Source organism: Dipodomys merriami, unplaced genomic scaffold (genome assembly GCF_024711535.1).
Source record: "Dipodomys merriami isolate MVZ:Mamm:240054 unplaced genomic scaffold, mDipMer1.0.p SCAF_93, whole genome shotgun sequence".
NCBI lineage: Eukaryota > Metazoa > Chordata > Mammalia > Rodentia > Heteromyidae > Dipodomys > Dipodomys merriami.
The window spans coordinates 3,004,709-3,022,070 of NW_027206546.1; the positions used below are offsets into that span (position 1 = coordinate 3,004,709).

A 17,362-nucleotide genomic window follows, 5' to 3' on the forward strand; every position below is an offset into this window, starting at 1 on the left:
CATTTGTAAAGTTCGTTTTTGACATAACGACTTGTACTTCTCATTGTTGCAATGGGTCCACCTGTAAAAATAACTGTACAGAGGTGTCATATTTATTTGAACAAATAATGAGTACATTTCCTAACAAGCATTGTTACCTCTTCCTTTCTTTTTCTTCCACCATCCCTTCCCTCCCACCTCAACAAATACACTCCTCTCCCCCTTCCCCTGTCTAAATTGTAAAGTTCATTTTTCAACATAGTGTCTTGTGCATCTCAACCTGTATCCCTGTTTAACTATTTTGTATTTCCCTTTCCCCTCCCCAAATTAGAGAAACTTATACACAGGATGTAGGCACGCAAACCTCAAATACAGTGAAAACAGGGGTTAGAGCGTAGGGGAGGAACATATAAAGGAACAAAAAACATCACCTCACACATTATAAGTATCTTAGAAACAATAGCAAGAAACAGAAAAATCACTTGTCTGATTCATTTCTGGTAATATCATCTTATCTGATATGCACATAGCTTATGATCTATTCTTATTCTAGACATATATTATCTGTTGAAAATGAGGGAAACCATGGGACCTATGTTTCTTTTGACTTGGCTTACTTCATTTAATAAATTTTTTTCAAGTCTTTCCAATTCTTAACAAATTGGGCGATGTCATTCTTTCTGATGGAAGCATAGAATTTCATTGTGTATATATATACCACATTTTCATGATCCATTCATCTTCTGTGGGCCCTCCAGGTGGGCTCCATATCTCAGCTATTGTAAATAATGCTACAGTAAACATAGTTGTTCTGGTAGTTTTAGTATGGTCTTCTTTGTGATCATTTGGGTAAATCCCCAAAAGTGTGATTGCTGGGTCATAGCGGAGCTTTATATGGAATCTTTTGATGAGCCTCCATACTGCTTTCCAAAGTGGTTGAACAAGTTAAAACTCCCACCAAGAATCAAGTAAAGTTCCCTTGTTGCCACATCATCTCCAGCATCTTTAGTTGTAAAAATATGGAATGATTCAAGAATTTGCATGTCAACCTTGCGTAGGGGCCATGTTAATCTTCTCTGTATTGTTCCAATTTTAGTGTATGTGCTGCTGAATTGAGCACAGAGCATTTTATATAGATAAAGTGTAATTGATTTTCTTAAACTAGACAATTCAAAGAAAAGTAAGTTTTGAAGAATTCTCGTTAAATTTTAGAACCATGTACCTCTTACATAAGCACACATTTAAGAATAGTCAAGATTGACATGTCAGAAACAAAATAATCCCAGATATTGTTGTTCAAGAGATGTGTAGGATCGGGTGGGAGGGTATTGGGTAGGAGGGGTGGAGGAAGGCTGGGAAGGGATGTGAAGGGTAAACAAAGGAGGAGGTTGCAATGCTTGATAAGAAATATACTCATTATCTTGCCCATGTAATTGTAACCCCTCTGTACAGTATGTTCACAAAAAATAAAAATAAAAAAATGAGATGTGTAGGAGGACGAATTCAATTATTCTGTACAAGGCACCTGTCATTATGAACACTATGGCAAGTGTTAGGTTTTGTTAAAAGTTTTAATGTTTTAAATATATTTAATTTTGGGAATTTGCTTATATAGGCCAAAATTAGGACTGTTTGTCAGGTCATACAACTTTTCTATAAATATTTAAGATTTATCGTAGCAGACATATGCTACTAAAAAGTACATTTCAGAGTTTATTAGAAACATTACTAATGAGATGTTGCAAAGTCTTAGTGTAAAGAAGCAGAGTGAAGAGTTAAGACTTTGTTAACTGCACAGTTTCTCTTAAAACTTTAGGGCTTCCTTACTTTATATGTTAGTGAGGAACAAATGATGATATAAGCCATATACAAATGATGAGATGAGTCATAAAAAGCAATCTTAGTTGGTAACTTTAAAGACTACACATAGCCTATAAACTCTGTTGAACATCATAATCTTATTCATTGTTAAATGTACAGGAATGTGAGAATAGTAAAATTAAATATGTAAGTACACTTCAAATACTGAAAACCCTGGTAATTCTTCGATATTTTATTTTATTAATCATTAATATTTATTTATTGTGTTTCTTTATTTGTAGTATTGTTTCCCTTGTAATATAATAAAGCTTTTTGTTATTCATCATCAGGAGGTACTTTGAGAAGGTTACTGGGATAGCCAAACCATTTTTTATAGTTGCATGTGAATTTACATAAAGCAAAATTAAGAACAAAATATTGATTAAAAAATTATCAAGTACAGTAAGAATCAGGAGGGATGATAAATGTCCACACTTAAAATCTTAGCCCTAGGCTGAAGCAGTGATATTACAGAGTTGAGGTCACAAAAGTGAGAGACTGTGTTTTGTTTTGTTTTTTACTTTGATTTTGTTGGCCATGGGGTTGAACTCTGGGGCCTGGTTGCTGTACCTCAGCTCAAGGCTAGTGCTACCACTTGAGCCACAGAACCACTTCCGTCCTTTTCTACTTATGTGATGCTGAGGAATCAAACCCAGGGCCTCATGCATGCAAGGCAGGCACTCTACAACAGCCACCATCCCAGCACCTGATAGCCTGGTTTTAAAAATTCATCCAAACAACATTTGCTTTCTGCTTTGGGTTATATAATGAAATATATGAATATCTTTTCATATTTTTGTGTATTTTTATACTTCTAAATTTAAACTAATCCCAGCCACATTATTCTTTTCAAAGTCACGAAATATCTCTGAGAGTTTGCTAATGTGAAAATTGTTTTAGCATTTTAAATTACTTCTGAGTCATTTTTATTTTTTATTAAAATCATTTTATATTTTGGGTTGATGGATTATCATACATCAAATACCTTCAAGTGTACATGTAGAGCCTAAAGATAACAGTATGAATATTCTCATACAGCTCTTTTATCTGTTATGCACTTTCAGTATTATGATATTTCTCCCTCTTTCACGCTCTCTCATTTCCTCTTTCTCTTTCATGCTCCATGTCTGCTACATAGAATTTCTGCTGGTCAACTATTATCCTTGAGGATCCACTGGCTTTGTGGGAACATGATGGGGACTAACATTTTCCCTTGCATTCTTAAAGAATTATGAGTGACGTGATATTATTCTTTGACATTGTAAATGGCAAAGCAACAGGTCTAGGAATTCCTTTTCATGTTTACTACTATTACAAATTTTATCTCATAGGAATCATTTGGATGGATATGATATTTTAATGTGGGATAGGAAGGTGGCTCAGTGCTAGAGTGCTTGCCTTGCATGCATAAGACTCTGGGTTCGATTCCTCAGCAGCACATAAGCAAAAAGAAAAAAAGCCAGAAGTGGCGCTGTAGCTCAAGTGGTAGAGTGCTAGCCTTGAGCTGAAGAGCTGAGGGACAGTTCCCAGGCCCAGAATTCAGGCACCAAGTCTGGACCCCACCCCAAAAAAAGATATTTTAACCTGTGACCTAAAAGTTCTTTTTCTTTCACAAACAACCTTTGTCTTTGATTACCAGTTTGTAACTACATGTAATGAAAATAAAGCTCTCCTATGGAAACTAGACCGAAGTTGTTCACAGGGATGAAAAAGAAGCTAATGATGGAAGTGAGTACAATAGAGCAAGGTCCTCAGAGCAGTTTATCATGAACACTTTGTGAGAATGACAATGTTCTGGGAACTGAACAATGGTATATATGCATATATATTTGTAAATGTATATTTATTTATATATGCATATATGTGTGTATATGCCCTTATATTGCACACATATATGTTACTATACACACAAATTCACATACACATATACACGTATACATGCACACATGGAGAAAGACACATAATTACAGCCAACACAAGTTTTATTAGTTGCTGAAAATGCCTTAGATGGAATGCTTGGAAAAAAATATGTTCAAGATGTATTTGTCTCTAAGAGTTCTTTTACCACTCCTCTTATCTCTTTAAACTGGGAGGTTTTGACAGATTGGACTTGCAAAATGCAGTACACATGATAGCAAGTTACTCAGAAATGTCAGTATGTAAAGATCATATGTTGTCTCCTTGATCCCCAGGGAATGCTTGCTCTTATACACACACTCTCAACAGCCAAAGTAACAGGAGAATATCATGGTAAAGAATAAAATTATAAGCCATTAAATGGCACCCTTCTTTGAGCTCTTTTCCAACAGCCAGCATCAATTCCTAAAAAGATTATTGAGTCCTCATAAAACTGGACCTCAGGTCAACAGGTAACCAACTCATGTGAAAAGTCCTATGAGAGAAATGCTGACTGAGGTCTTGCTGATTTTCTGGCCAAGAAAATAAGAAAAGAAGAGATTATTTTTAATATATTAAAGTTTGAGAATAATTTGTAACTTGTCAATAAATGTCTAGAACACAACTAAACCAACTGACAGAAACGTTGTCCATTTCATTTAATATGCTCTTGGACTTGGTGAGTGATTTTAATTGTGTCTACACAGTAGAATCAGCATAAATCAAGCCAGCATTTCTTCATTTAATATACAAAGATAGGATTCAGGTTGACCCATTGTAATAATGAGATAATAATAATGTAATAATGTAATAATAAGACACTTTATCAGAGAGTGGGTGGAGGGATGAGTTGAGGAGGTGTGAAGAGAAGGGATGGTAGGGGAAAACAACGGATGGGGTAAAAATGCTCAATAAGAAATGGACTCATGCCAGGTGCCGGTGACTCATGCCTGTAATCCTAACTACTCAGGAGGCTGAGGTCTGAGGATTGTGGTTCAAAGCCAGCCAGGGAAGGAAAGTCCGTGAAACTCTTTTTCCAGAAAACCGGAAGTGGCACTGTAGCTCAAGTGGTAGAGCGATAACCTTGAGCTGAATTGCTGAGGGACAGTGCTCAGGCCTTGAGTTCAAGTCCAGGACCAATAATGAAGAAAAAATTTGTACTCATTATCTTACTTATGTAACTGTAACCCCTCTGTACAGTATCTTTACTACATATATATATATATATATATATACACACATATATATATATATAAAGATATAAGGAAAACTTATGTACTTATAGGAAGTTGTATTTGTCACTCAATATCAGTAAGGTATTGGTTTTGGGACCACAGGCATATTAAAACATCGGATATTCAACTACTCTACATGAACACAATATATTATTATTTACATTAGAATCTGCCAACAACCTAGTGCAGTGTAATTACTATGAAAATTTGTACTACATTCTATGTTTGTAATAAAAAATAAAAGTATATGCACTGTCAACAGATACAAATTTTTTTCAGATAATTTTTGTCTGCATTTTGTGGATGGAATTGGGAGCACAAATTTCATCACGAAGACTGGTCTGCAAAATGTAAGAAAAAAGCTTACACAGCATCATTGAATAGTACTGAACTCCAAGGAGAAGTACTTGGATTGAGACATTATCAGAAAGTGTAAGCATGCAAGTACTTTTTAGAAATACAGCTGCTAGATTTCTAATGGAGAGCTTTCATAACACTTTGTGAAACGCAAGCCAGAACCTCACTGAAGAGTAAATGGTTTTCCCTCAACTTTCTGTCATGCTCAGTCATTATCACTCAACATATAGCTAATCTTGAATAATCCTTTAATAAGAAAATGTTGATGGAGTGTTTATATGCAGAAAACCTGGGAAGGCTAAATGTTTCCAATTAGGATAGTCTGTATTCTATGATCCAGCAGAGAGAAAACTAGATAAGCATCCATTTACAACCTTCTGCATAATTCTGATTCTGCCCATATCAGTTATCTATCCATACCTGTGCCCGAGTGAGAGGATTTAAATGACTTTAGTGTTTTAAAATTTAAATTTAAATGTGGAATGAAATTATTTCCAATGCATTACCTTAAGATATTTAGAAACAACTAAAGGTCTATAAGATTTTTGTTATTTGAAGTGAAGGGATATTGGAATTTGGTTCTCTATAGTTTAAGCAATTTTCAAAAAGAATTGGCAAAGTAAAATTTACATTTGCAGCAGACGACACTTATTAAATTTTGTATATTGAAAAGAGCACAAGCCTCAACAATATGTCAAAGCTATCCTGTTATTTATCTCTAACGGTTTATGCTTTTGGTCTCTTAATAATAAAACCAATTTTTTTAATCTTTAGCTAGTTGTGCAAAGGGGTTTCACTCCATCATGTCAGTGTGGAATAGAGTGTATGTACATTTCATTGTACAACACATCTGGATCATTGTTAATCTTTCCACTTTTCTTCCTTCCCTTTCCCCAACCCCACCTATCCCTTCAAGTTTCCTAGTCATATTCTCACATATGTACGTTGAGTGATCTGACTATATTAGTCCAACATTTCCCCCTCCATTCTTCTGTCCTACTCCCTTTAAGCCCAGCTCCTTATTTAAGACTTATTTCAACTTCACGGTATTTTGTAAAGTATCTCTTCCTTTGGCATTTGGCTTTGGGCTTGCCAAATCCTCACTTCCATGTTTGACCTACATAAATGAGGCTATTTCTCCACATTTCCAATCTGTGAATGGCTGAGATAGGTCTCCTTTACTATTCACCTTCTGTCCTAAATTTAGAATTGGACCTTCAGGGCCATCAAATAGAGCTTTTTCACTTTCTACACACTGAAGATGGAAGGAAAATAATTTCCATGATCTCAACATTATGCTATCCATCATGAATGTCCATCACTTATGACTTCAACAGTCTAAATTTAAAGTTATGTTTTCTGCATTATATTCACACATTTTAAGTGAATATCGAGGACAATTTACCTAGTATTGGAAGTTTAGGGACGATTTTCAATTTCTGGTGATAGAAACAGGAGTCAGTTTTAATTGTGCAGAATCCACTATATAGTGAGTGCTGTAGTCTTCTAAATTTTCAATAAATTCTGAGTTACTTTTTATTAATAATTGAAACAAGTTTTATTTCAATAAGTTAGAATGAACTCCCCCCCCATTTCCCCTACTAGTTCAGGTTAAGTCTCCTTTGGCTTTATTGTTTGAGGGGATGAGGGTAAACAGATGAGTGTAAACAGAAAGATGATCATTGCTCAGATATCTCCTACTTCTTCTGTTTCTGCTATTCTTTTTTAAATTTTTATTTATTTTTATCGTGAAAATATTGTACAGAGAAGTTACAAGTACATGGGCAAAATAATGAGTACATTTCTTATCAAACATTGTAGCCTCCTTCTTTATTTCCCCTTCCCATCCCTTCCCAGCCTCCCTGTTTCTGCTATCCTTGTAGAAAGGAAGACTGGAGCAGGGAACAAGAGTAATACTTGGGCAAGGGAGCATTCCTGGCATATCAATTATTGTTTCTCAGAATCACTTAAACTGCTTACTCTTGCCTTGTCTCTAACAGTAACCTAACTGTGGCTTCCTTCGTGCAGGAGTAAGCACACTAGCAGGTTTTACATGTAAATTTGTATTTTATATCTCAGCTTACTACTACCAAAAATAGAAAGCTTTGGTTACATAAATGCAAAGGCGCTGATTGTTCAACAATACCTTAGTGAGGAATACACAATTCTACTCAGCTCCCCCCTCCTCTTCTATCCTTCATTCCCCTCCCCTCCCATCACTTACCCTCCCTTCCCTTCTTCTTTCTTTATATCTCTCTCCTCCATATTCATTTCTATCTTCTCTCTTTTTCTCTTCCAGTAGGAAGTGATTTGGTTTATACATACGTAATTGAACAAATATGTATTCTCCTCTTTTTGAGAATATTTATTATTAAGAAGTGAGTTCTAGCAGAGCACCAGTGGCTTACAGCTCCATACTAGGTGGGTTCAAATTTGACAATTGTAATTCAAAGCTTTTCCAAGTAGATAAACCTAAGAGATTCTTTTCTCCACTTGTGGTAAAAGGAAGAAGTGAAAGTGTGGTTCAGGAGGTATAGAGTAAGCATTGGGATTTAAAGCCCAGATTGTTAGGTTTTTAAAGAGTAGTCGAGTAAGAACCACACAAACACGAGGTATTCAGGAAAGGGGTAAGTTTTTCATCATTCCCACTGGCACCAGGCCATGTTGGCCCTCCATGCGGCTGGGAAAGTCCTGGGAAAGAAATGGAAAAGACCTGAGAAATTGAACATCTAGGGCTGGGCTAGGCCTTACCTATGGTATGGATGGAGAAAGGTGTGGCCACATCAAATTCAGATGCAGATGTGATATCTTCCAGGAGTGCCAGTTGCCAAGGTAACACAGGTACTGGGAGGAGACTTTGCTTGGAGGAGGGTGGAATCTGCTCGCTATCCAGAAGCAGACCTTATATTCCATCCTTTTAATAATCATGAAATAGGGTGCGGATCCTCTCTGGCTACTTCCTGCTGACAAGGTGTATCAAAATTAGGGGTAAAAGGCTGGAATTTGGTCCCATCCCAGAGAAGGCAGTGAGCTGCAGCTGTCCTTTGGTGAGTGTGAGTCTTTAATAAAGTCTGGCGGAGGCAAGTCTCTTGGATGAAGTCTAGAGAAAGTCTCATGAGGCATTGAGGGGCTGTAAAAATTTATTAGAGAGCAAATAAATGGCAAGTGGAAGGACTTGGGGCTGAAAAATGTTGGTAGAAATGTCCCTATCTTGCGACTAGGTAGAGGAGAATTCAGGTAACAAAGGCAAGAATGTGAATTCCCATCCTGTTAAAAGGTAGACAAGTATGAACATTAGATGGCAGGTTTCTTACTTATATTGACCTCCTGCCTCTGGTTAATTAGGAAAGGGCAGGCCCAAAATGGCTGATATGACATCATCTCCTCTTAGTCCTCTCCATAGTCCCTTGTTCCCCAGACTGGCTGAGTCTAGGTGCTCGTTTCTGGGATGACTTGTCTCAGTGAGTATTCATGGAGATTTTCACTCAAGGCCTGGGCACTGTGCCTGAGCACTTCTGCTCAAGGCTAGTGCTCTACCATTTTGAGTTACAATACCACTTCCAGTGTTTGGCTGGTTAGAATTAAGAGTCTTCGGCCATACTTCCAGCCTCGCTCTTTGCAGGTTAGTTGGCAGATGGAGTCTTAGGGATTTTTTCAGCCCCGGTTGGTTTGAATTGCAATCTTTGTCACAAAAACTCTTTATTATTTCCAATTAAACAACATGGCGATCAAATAGAATAAGTAGAATTTACCTGGTCCTTACCAAGAATTGACCAAGTAATATCTTGCAATGACAAAACGCGTTAGATTTGAGAATCTTAGCACAGATATGCCCAATATTTTAGAATCACGTAGTCAGTACTAGAATACATAACACCAAACCAAAAAGGCAAAACTCAAAATCTAAAAATTTTTTACATTAATATTTAGACATCTTTGCTAACAAAGCACATCAGATACTTGGGCCTCACTTACCAGAGTCTGAGAAAAGAGCAACTTGTTAGCAAGGTACAATAGAATAGATGGATGGAGGAGTAGTAAAATTAGTGGAAAGATATGGGTCAGATAGGACCAAACACTGAACCCACCATGTGGCCAAGATGGCAAACTCACGATGGTGAATTTCTGAAAAAATGCAAAGAAAGCCTGAACAAAGAGATGAAGCCTAGATTGGCTAGTCTTTGATAGGGAAGCTAGAGGAGGTCCCCAGGACCCAACTCTCATTACACTCTTCAGGACATAATCCAAAAAGTTGTAGAAAAGAAAGGGAGAGATACACGAAGTTGGACATGATTAGCAGAGAGCAAAGAGATCCTGAAAGTAAACAGACTTCTGACCGTTTACCATTGCAGAGGCAAAAATTGTCTAAACCTGAGAAGAGACTAAAAAATTAGGTGCTCTGGCTATCCAGGGAGTGCAGGAGGCATTTCAGAGGGGTTTCGTGGCACTGGAGTTACACACAGCTCCCCATTAAGGGTGTAGGAGAGAAAAATAACTAGTGAGTGAAGGTGGGCTTATGGGATGGAAGTGGAGCCACAACTTACCACTGAGCCCTCTAGGGGGAGTGGCCAAGCAACCAGAGTCAAGTGCCCTTGGCTCCAGATGTGACTGGGCTTTCAGTTAAAGGCCTAGCAGGTTCTTCAGTGTGGAACCACATCTGGAGAGAGACTGAGCTACAGAGAACCCTTAGAGAGTAGTTCACTCACCAAAATGTTCAAGCATGGAGGTGGATGCAGAGGCCAGCAAGGAATTGATTCACTTTGTCCACAGCAGACAGACCGGTTCCCAAAAGGCCTTCAGAATTGTGGTATTCCTCAGAGCAAAAAAGGGAAAAACAAACAAAAGAAAGAAAAAAAAAAAAAGGAGAGGAATCCCACCTCCTATCCTGACTTTAAGCCTTTCCCAGATTCAAATGGCACCATTTATGTTAGGTTTTTCAAAGTGGTTGCTGAGTAAGAACGACACCACACATGAGGTATTAAGGTAAGGAGTAGGTTTATTCATCAATCCTGCTGGCACCAGGCCATGTTGGTCTTCCAGGGGGCTGGGAAAGGCCTGGGAAAGACTTGGGAAAGACCTGGGAAAGAGCAGGTCTGGGCATGGGCTAGGCCTTGTCTATGGGATGGGTGAAGATAGGTGTGGCCACATCAAATTCAGATGTGACCTCAGCAGATGCAGATGTGACATCTTCCAGGTGTGCCAGTTGCCTAGGTAACACAGTTATTGGGCGGAGACTTTAATACAAGGAGGAAAGAGTCTGCTCTCCATCCAGGAGCAGATTTTACACAGGTAGAGCGCAAGGCCAGGATTTCAAACCCCAGTACCAGCACAATGTAAAAAAATGAGTCCTTTATTTTTGAAAAGGGATATTTCTCCAAAAATTCATACCCAGGAAAATTTTCAAGGTCAAAGACTGTTTGAAAGGCTCTTTCACATCTTAAAATGATTTCTCTGTTTGATTCACATTATGGAAAATAGGAATCACAGTTCACATTAAAAAGTATGCACATTGTTGAACATTTTTAATGTTCAACAAAATGTAAGAATTGTTTATATTTTTAATGTAAAGGAAGCATGGGAAAGGAATGCACCTCATTGGGTGAATTAGGTTTGACTCACTGACAGACTTTTGCAAGTAAGTGAGGGTCTGTTTACATGTAAAGAAGTCTATACAGATGGATTTCTAGGAGGGAGAACAAGCTTAGCTGCTGTCCAGGTTTGAATCAAAGTAAGTTTATTCCTATGAAATGACAAAGAGTAGCTCATCTCATAGAATTCTATGCGAACAGCAATTTGAAAAGGTTTAAAAAACCCATGTCTATGTTGTGAACAACCAAGTTTTCACAAACAAAAAAGAATTTCCTGAGCCAAAAATATATGTTAGAGCAAAAGAAACTATGTTAAATATAGTTAATGGCTGAGGGACAGGTGTAAAATTGTTCTGTAATAACAACTAACCTATACATTTTTCATCAAGTCCCTAACAAGAATCTCCAAGATAGGCCTTGCTAAATCTGTCATAGAGGACTGGGTTTATGCAATTGTCAATTTTGTTTAGGGTCCAACATCTTCTATGGTCGCTTTGTTTGCAAATTGCTCACACCACATGCAGTGTCTGGAAAAACGTGCTGTCTTGCTAGACACCTAAGGGATTTTTATGCCACTTTGAATATTTATCGTTTTACTTCTTGTAATTATACCTGTCAATGTGAAGTCCTTTCGTGATAAGAATAATAGCTTCTGGAAGTGGTACCTTGGCGCCCAAGCCCAGAGTTCAAGCCCCATGACCGACACACACACACACTCACACACACACACACACACACACACACACACACACACACACACACACACACATTTACTACTTTGACTCAAGTTAGGTTCCTGACATGGGATATCACACAATGATCTAATAATCAAACTTTCCTCCCCAGACAATACATCCATACTTCCACACAAACAAATACACCAGATCATTCAAAATAATGAGAATAATGAACCATCTACTCCGTGATTTCATTCATTCATGATGATGCATTTTTCATATCATAATTAAAAATCTTTTTGAGTCTCTCTGATTATTAGACAAAAGTATGTTATCATATAATAGAAACTCTAGGTAAAATTACTTTTCCCTAGTTAATCTTTAATATATCATATCAAAGAATTCTCTTTCCTTCTTGCAGAGTCTGTTTCTGGCATTTTTCCCTAATGTCTAATATTAAATTACAAAGGACATGCCATATTCCTTAATTCATTTTTCCTAAAGGTTATGCTATAGAGTTGAATCTGATTTGTTTACTGATTCTAAATTAACTTTTCTCAACAACTTGTATTATTGTTTATATTGCTCCTAAAGCATTTGAAATGTCAAAAAGAACTGGATATTCACCTTAGCAATGATTGTGAATGGCAGCAATGTTTGTGGGGAAATGAAGGACTTGGAAGTATCTGGAGTGCCTAAAAGATGGCAATGCTATTTAAAGGGCTGAACGTTTAGTAATCTTTTAAAATGTGTTCTTCTGATTACATCTAAGAAGATAAAAGTATGCTTTTCATCACATTGTGGCCTGTAAAGCACTGGAATCATTTCCTTTGTACATCATATGCCCTGCTGCTACTGTAGTGAAACCCACAAACAACTGCACAGCTGTGTTAAGCTGCTCTAGATTTTGAAATTTTCTTCCAGTAGCCCTCCCTAGTGATTCAAGCCCAGACTCATGAGATAGTCACATAATCCACAATTACAAAGCACCACAATATAAAAGACCACGTGCAAAATGAGGTTCATTTTTTTCTTTATTGTTTCCTTTTTATTGATTGTCTTTTAAGGAGCGTGGGGCGGTTTATTTCTCATTATTCTTGGTGTGACTTAAATAAATTTACCAGATTTTTGAAATAAAATAGATATAAAAAGGCATATTTAGTCACAAAATAAGAGTGAATATTTGAGTGATTCTTTTCATTCTACTCCTGTTCACAGTTATTTTAAAGTAACTTTGAGATGAGACAAGCATATGTGTAAATTGCCACGCACCAAGCACACAGGACTCTGGAATCTTTGGGCTTTGATTTCTATATCAACTTCACCTAGAAAAGAACATAATCAATTGCTTTATGTCTTAAGTAATCTACTTAAAACAAGGTTTATTAATTTTATCAATACATCTCATAATCTATGGAATTGATGCATTGCATAATTATTTGATTTCTTATTTCCACTACATTAATATTACACTTATTTTAGTTTTTTTGCACAAGAAATAAAGACATTCTTTTTTTTGGGGGGGGGGCGTTCGTGGGGCCTGAACTCTGGGCCTGGGCACTGTCCCTCAGCTCTTCAGCTCAAGGCTAGCACTCTACCACTTGAGCCACAGCACCACTTTCGGCTTTGTTATTTTTGCTTATGTGGTGCTGAGAAATCGAACCCAGGACCTCAAGCAAGCAAGGCAAGCACTCTACCACTGAGCCACCTTCCCAGCCCAATAATGACATTCTTGAAGATAAAACATTCCTGTTTTCCTTTTTTTTTATTTTCTTTTTTTTCTAAATATTATTTCATTTTTTTGCGTGAACCTATTGTACAGAGGGAATACAATTACATGGGCAGGATAATGCATACAGTTCTTATCAAGCATTGCAGCTTCCTTCTTTATTTAACCTTCACATCACTCCCCACCTCCCCCCTACCTCCCCTCCACGCAATTCTCCCAACTCCCCCCTCCCCCCAACCACCGCACCAACTGTGTAAAGCTCGTTTTCGACATGACAACTTGTACTTCTCATTGTTGCAACAGGTTCACCTGTATCCTCAAACGACTTGTTTTTCCCCATCTCCTCCACAAGTTGTACTGACAACAAATATAGTAAAAGCAGGGGTTATACTGTGGGGGAGGGACATACAAAGCAACAAAGAGATAATCTTATAAATGTGTTAGAAACAAATGCATGAAATAAAAATACATTAAAATTCATATCTAAGGGTTCATTTTCCTAACATCCTATTATCTGATCTGCAAATAAGAGAAACCATGGGACCTATGTTTCTTTGGGCCTCGCTTACTTCACTTAATATAATTTTTTCAAGTTTTTCCATTTCCTAACAAATGGGGCAGTCTCATTCTTTATGATGGAGGCATAGAATTCCATTTTGTATATATACCAAATTTCTTGTTCCATTCATCTACTGAGGGGCATCTGGGTTGGTTCCATATCTTAGCTATGGAAAATAATGCTGCATTAAACATAGTTGTGCTGGTAGCTTAGTGTGGTATTGTTTGTAAACATTTAGGTAAATGCCCAAAACCGGGATTGCTGGGTCATAGGGGAGCTCTATATGAAGTCTTTTCAGGAACCTCCATACTGCTTTCCAAAGTGGATGAACAAGTTTACGCTCCCACCAACAATGAAGTAAGGTTCCCTTCTGTCCACATCCCCTCCAGCATCTGTTGTTGTTAAGAGTTCTTAATTATAGCCATTCTAACTGGGGTGAGGTGGTATCTCAATGCTGTTTTGATTTGCATTTCTTTTATGGCTAGGGAGGTTGAGCATTTTTTCATGTGTCTATTGGCCATCCTATTTTCTTCTTCAGACAAGTTTCTCTTCAAGTCCTTAGCCCACTTATTTACTGGGCAGTTGTTTCTTTGAGGATTTGTTGTTGGGGGATTTAATTTTTTGAGTTCCAAGTATATTATAGATATGAGACCCTTGTCTGCTGTATGGCTAGTGAAGATCTTCTCCCAATCTGTGGGGTTTTTATTGATCTTGCTAGCTATGTCCTTTGCCATGCAGAAGCTCTGCAACTTCATGCAATCCCATTGGTCCAACCTTTCTTTGATTTGTTGGGTTTCCTGGTCTCTATTCAGAACATTTCAGACGGAGCCAAGGAGACCTGGGGTTTCTCCTATTCCATCCTGTAATGTTTTCAGAGTGTCTGCATTGACTTCGAGGTCTTTGATCCATTTGGAGTTGATTGTGGTGCAGGGTGATATATAAGGATCTAGCTTTAGTTTTCTACATATTGTTAACCAATTTTGCCAGCACCATTTACTGAAGAGGCTCTCTTTCTTCCATTTTAATTTTTTAGCTCCCTTATCGAAGATTAGATGGCTATAGGTCTGTGGGTTCATTTCTGGATTTTTAATTGTATTTCATTGGTCCTGAGGTCTGTTCTTATGCCAATACCAAGCTGTTTTGATTAGTATGGCTTTATAGTAGAGTTTGAAATTTGGTACAGATATTCCTCCAGGAGTGTTCTTTCCGATGAGGAGCGTTTTTGCTATTTGGTGTCTTTTATTGTTCCACATGAATTTTTGGATTGCCCCTTCTATTTCCTTGAAGAATGAGGTTGGAATTTTGATAGGTATCACGTTGAATTTGTAGATAGCCTTGAGAAGCATTGCCATTTTCACGATGTTAATCTTTCCAATCCAGGAGCATGGGAGGTTTTGCCATTTTCTAAGTTCTGTGTTGATGTCCTTTTTCAAGATTTTAAAGTTTTCATCATAGAGGTCCTTCACTTCTTTGGTAAAGTTAATTCCTAGGTATTTTATTTTTTGTGGGGCTCTTAAAAATGGAGTTGCTTTCCTAATTTCAGCCATACTTTTCTCATTGTTGGCATACAGAAAAGCTATTGATTTGGGGGGGGTTAATTTTATATCCTGCTACTTTGCCAAAGTTTTGAATCAGCTTGAGTAATTTGGGAGTGGAGTCTGTGTGATTCTTTAAATATAAGATCATGTCATCTGCAAAGAAGGAGAGTTTTATTACTTCTTTCCCTATTTGGATCCCCTTTATGTCTGCATCTTGTCTTATTGCTGTAGCTAGGCATTCTAATACTAGATTGAAGAGAAGTGGACAGTGTGGACATCCTTTTCTTGTTCCTAAGTTAAGAGGAAATGGCTTTAGTTTTTCACCATTAAGTATAATGCTGGCTGTAGGTTTGTCATATACAGCCTTTATTATATTGACGAATGTTCCATGGATTCCTAACTTTTCCAAAACCTGCATCATAAAGGGGTGTTGGATCTTGTCGAATGCTTTTTCTGCATCTATTGAGATAACCATGTGGTTCTTATTCTTGCTCCTGTTGATGTGATGAATAATTTATTTGATTTGCGTATATTGAACCAGCTTTGCATCCCTGAAATGAATCCTGTTTGATCGTGGTGTATGATTTTTTGGATGACTAGTCGAAGTTGATTGGCCAAAATTTTGTTGTGAAGTTTTGCATCAATGTTCATCAAAGAAATGGGTCTATAGTTGTCTTTCTTTGATGAGTCCCTTCCTGGTTTTGGGATGAGGGTTATGATGGCTTCATAGAATGTGCTCCGTAGTGAACTTTCTCTTTCAATCTCATTGAAGAGTTGGAGGAGTATTGGTGTGAGCACTGCTTTGATGTCCTTGTAAAATTCTGCTGTAAAACCATCTGGTCTTGGACTTTTCTTAGCTGGGATGTCTTTTATTGCTCTTTCTATTTCAATGCTTGATATGGGCTGGTTAAGGTGGCTTAACTCATCTTGGTTTAGTTTTGGCATGTCAATATTTGCTAGGAAAAGGTCCATTTCTGTCATGTTCTCAAACTTATTAGCATAAAGTTTTGAGAAGTATTCCCTTATAATGTTCTGAATCTTGGTTGTTTCCGTGGTGATGTTTCCATTCTCATCGCTGAGTTTATTTATTTGTGTGTGTTCTCTTCTTTTTCTGATAAGATTTGCTAAGGGTCTGTCAATGTTGTTAATTTTTTTGAAGAACCAACTCTTTGTTTTGTTGATTCTTTCTATAGTTTTTTTGGATTCTAATTCATTTAATTCTGATTAAATTTTAATTATTTCTTTCCATCTAATGGATTGAGGTTTACCTTGCTGCTCTTTTTCAAGGAGGTTTAGCTGTGTCTTGGTTTCAGATCTCTCCAATTTGTTGATGTAGGTGCTCAGAGCTATAAACTTGCCTCTGAGTGCTGCCTTTGCTGTGTCCCAGAGGAGCTGGTAATTTGTGTGTTCATTTTTGTTGAATAGCATGAACATTTGAATTTCCTTTCTAATCTCTTCCATGACCCACTCGTGATTCAGCAGTGTGTTGTTTAGCGTCCATGTGATACCGAACTTTTTTTGGTGGCTTTTGGTGTTGAGTTCTAATTTTATTCCCTTGTGGTCAGAGAGAATGCAAGGTATAACTTCAATGTTTCTGAATTTAGATAAGTTTTCTTTGTGGCCTAAAATGTGGTCTAATTTAGAAAATGTTCCATGTGCTGCTGAGAAAAACGTGTATTCTGATGCTGCTGGGTGAAATGTTCGGTAGAAGTCTGTAAAATCTAGTTGATCTATGCAGCTGTTTCGAGCTGTGGTTTCTCTGTTGTGTTTTTGCCAGGTTGATCTTTCTAGTGGGGAGAGTGGTGTGTCAAAATCCCCAACAATTAATGTCTTTGGATGTTTATGGGATTTGAGGGAAAGTAGTGTTTCTTGGATAAATTTGGGTGCTCCATTGTTTGGTGAATAGATATTTAGAATTGTAATATCCTCCTGAAGGAGAGATCC

The 17,362-nt window shown here is 37.4% G+C and overlaps 1 non-coding gene across 1 annotated transcript; it reads right to left on the reverse strand.

Moving 5' to 3' along the window:
* Positions 1–992: 992 nt before the first annotated feature.
* LOC138821724 (U6 spliceosomal RNA) lies at positions 993–1,099 on the reverse strand. The gene has a single exon (XR_011370196.1). It is a non-coding gene; the product is annotated as a U6 spliceosomal RNA (small nuclear RNA).
* Between the last annotated feature and the right edge of the window lie 16,263 nt (positions 1,100–17,362).